Source organism: Arachis stenosperma, chromosome 4 (genome assembly GCF_014773155.1).
Source record: "Arachis stenosperma cultivar V10309 chromosome 4, arast.V10309.gnm1.PFL2, whole genome shotgun sequence".
Taxonomy (NCBI): Eukaryota; Viridiplantae; Streptophyta; class Magnoliopsida; order Fabales; family Fabaceae; genus Arachis; species Arachis stenosperma.
Genome location: NC_080380.1, coordinates 100,639,450 through 100,642,978, shown reverse-complemented (window position 1 = coordinate 100,642,978; position 3,529 = coordinate 100,639,450). Strand labels below are relative to the sequence as shown.

Sequence of the window (3,529 nt, the reverse complement as noted above, 5' to 3'; positions counted from 1 at the left end):
TTCAAACCTGTAACCTACTGGGCGTTAGTGACAGACGCAAAAGAGGGATTCTATTCCGGTAGGGGAGGGAACCAAACCGGTGATTGGCAGTACTGTGACAGAGTGCGTGCATTAGCTTTCACTGCGCGGATGGGAGGTAGCTGCTGACAACAGTGAAACCGTACACGAGCTTGCCATGGAAAGGAGTAAGAAGGATTGGATGAAGGCAGTAGGAAAGCAGAGAGACGGAAGGGAAGGCATCTTCATACACTTGTCTGAAGCTCTTACACCAATGATATGCATAAGTATCACTATCTTTATCTTTTATATTATTTTCGTTCATCATCATATATATTTGAGTTTGCCTGACTAAGATTTACAAGATGACCATAGCTTGCTTCAATGCTAACAATCTCCGTGGGATCGACCCTTACTCACGTAAGGTATTACTTGGACGACCCAGTGCACTTGCTGGTTAGTTGTGCGAAGTTGTGTAATGCCATGGTATTGAGCTACCAAGTTTTTGGAGCCATTACCGGGGATTATGAGAGTTGTGAAAAAGTATTGTTCACAATTTCGCGCACCAAGTTTTTGGCGCCATTGCCGGGGATTGTTCTAGTTTGGACAACTGACGGTTCATCTTGTTGCTTAGATTAGGTATTTATTTTTTTTCGAAATTCTTGAAGATGAATTCTAGAGTTTCATGATGATTTGTTGAAATCTGGCTGGCTGAGAAGCCATGTCTAATCTGATTGGACCGAGGTTTCAACTTATCACCACAAGAGCTTGTTGATTTTCATCAATTTTGCTTTTGGAGCAGTGATCCGCTAAGGCTTGGCTGACCTTTGGTCATGTCTAGTGTTTTGGACCGAAGCTTTCTTTGAAAGCTTGGCTGGCTGTGAAGCCATGTCTAATTCCTGGACCGGAGTCTTAGACTAGCATTGCACTGATTCCTGGAATTCTCATTAAGAATTTTGATACCTTTTTCCACTTAATTTTCGAAAAACACAAAAAAAATTACAAAATCATAAAAACCAAAATATTTGATGTTTCTTGCTTAAGTCTAGTGTCTCATCTTAAGTTTGGTGTCAATTGCATGAATTCATTCATGTGTCTTATGGATCCTCAAGTAATTCTTGATGATTTTTGTGTTCTAATCTCTAAATTCTATTGACTTGACGTATTTTGTGTGTCTCATATGCATTCTCACATTGTTAGTGTCAGTAGTATACAAACTGCTAAGTTTGGTGTCTTGCATGCATTGTTATTTGATTCTTGTTGCATTTTGATTATTAAAAATCCAAAAATATTTTTAATTTGTGTCTTTTCAAGTCAATAATACAAAGAATTGAAGATTCAGAACATACTGCAGAGGAATTATACAGAAAAAGCTGAGCATTCAAAAAATGCCCAGTGAAGAAGGCAGACTGGCGTTTAAACGCCAGCCAGGGTACCTGGTTGGGCGTTTAACGCCCAAAGAGGTAGCATTTTGGGCGTTAAACGCCAGAATGTATACCATTCTGGGCGTTTAACGCCAGGATGGTGCTAGGGGGAAGATTTTGTTTTCAAATCAATCTTTTTTCAAGTTTTCAAAGTTTTTCAAAACCAAATCTTTTTCAAATCATATCTTTTCAATCAAATGTTTTCAAAATCAATTTCTTTCCTTTTTCAAAGATACTTACTAACAATTAATGATTTGATTGAACATTTTTTGCCTTTTCTATTAAGAAAGGTTTTATGTTTGAATCATATCTTTTCTTGTTAGGCAAGTCATCAATTTTTTTTAAATCACATCTTTTCAAATTGTTTTCAAATCATATCCTTTAAAATTGTTTTCAAATCATATCTTTTCAATTACATCTTTTTAAAACCAATCATATCTTCTTAACCACATCTTTTTCAAAATAGTTTTCAATCAAATCTTTTTAACTTCTAATCTCAAATCTTTTTCAAAAATCACTTGATTTCCTTCTTACTCTTATTTTCGAAAATCAATTAAGTGTTTTTCAAAAATGTTTCCAAAATTCTTCTAATTAATTTTCGAAAATTACTTCCCTCCTTCCCACATCCTTCTATTTATGGAGTACCACTCCTTCTAAATGCACAATTCGAACCTTATCTAATTAAAGTTCGAATTCTTCTTCTCCTTCTTCTTACTATTTCTCTTTTCCTCTGACACTTCAAGGAATCTCTATACTGTGACATAGAGGATTCCACATTTTCTTTTTCTCTCCTCTTTCATATGAGCAGGAGCAGAGACAAAGGCATTTTAGTTGAAGCTGATCCTGAACCTGAAAGGACCTTGAAGAGAAAGCTAAGAGAAGCTAAAGCACAACTCTCTTTAAAGGACCTGACCGAATTCTTCAAAAAAGAAGAAGACATGGCAGCCGAAAACAACAACAATGCCAACAATGCAAGGAAGGTGCTGGGTGACTTCACTGCACCTACTCCTGATTTCTATGGGAGAAGCATCTCTATCCCTGCCATTGGAGCAAACAACTTTGAGCTTAAGCCTCAATTAGTTTCTCTAATGCAACAGAATTGCAAGTTCCATGGACTTCCAATAGAAGATCCTCATCAGTTTTTAGCTGAATTCTTGCAAATCTGTGACACAGTCAAGACTAATGGGGTTAACCCTGAGGTCTACAGACTGATGCTATTCCCTTTTGCTGTAAGAGCCAGAGCTAGAATATGGTTGGATTCTCAACCTAAAGAAAGCCTGGACTCTTGGGAAAAGCTAGTCAATGCCTTCTTGGCAAAGTTCTTTCCACCACAAAGATGGAGTAAGCTTAGAGTGGAAGTCCAAACCTTCAGACAGAAGGATGGAGAATCCCTCTATGAAGCTTGGGAAAGATACAAACAATTAATCAGAAGATGTCCCTCAGACATGCTTTCTGAATGGAGCATCATAGGTATTTTCTATGATGGTCTCTCTGAACTATCTAAGATGTCCTTGGATAGCTCTGCTGGAGGATCTCTTCATCTGAAGAAGACGCCTGCAGAAGCTCAAGAATTGATTGAAATGGTTGCAAATAACCAATTCATGTACACTTCTGAAAGGAATCCTGTGAACAATGGGACTAGTCAGAAGAAAGGAGTTCTTGAGATTGACACTCTGAATGCCATATTGGCTCAGAACAAGATATTGACTCAACAAGTCAATTTGATTTCTCAAAGTCTGTCTGGAATGCAAAATGCACCAAACAGTACTAAGGATGCTTCATCTGAGGAAGAAGCTTATGATCCTGAGAACCCTTCAATGGAAGAGGTGAATTACCTAGGAGAACCCTATGGAAACACCTATAATTCTTCATGGAGAAATCACCAAAATTTCTCATGGAAGAATCAAGAGAGACCTCAACAAGGTTTCAATAACAATAATGGTGGAAGAAACAGGTTTAGCAATGGCAAGCCTTTTCCATCATCTTCTCAGCAACAGACAGAGAGTTCTAAGCAGAATACTTCTGACTTAGCAACAATGGTCTCTGATCTAATAAAGACCACTCAAAGTTTCATGAATGAAACAAGGTCCTCCATCAGAAATTTGGAA

The 3,529-nt window shown here is 37.7% G+C and overlaps 1 non-coding gene across 1 annotated transcript; it reads right to left on the bottom strand.

The window, feature by feature from the left end:
• Positions 1-2,764: 2,764 nt before the first annotated feature.
• Positions 2,765-2,872, bottom strand: LOC130978168 (small nucleolar RNA R71). Its single transcript, XR_009085826.1, has one exon. It is a non-coding gene; the product is annotated as a small nucleolar RNA R71 (small nucleolar RNA).
• Positions 2,873-3,529: the final 657 nt, after the last annotated feature.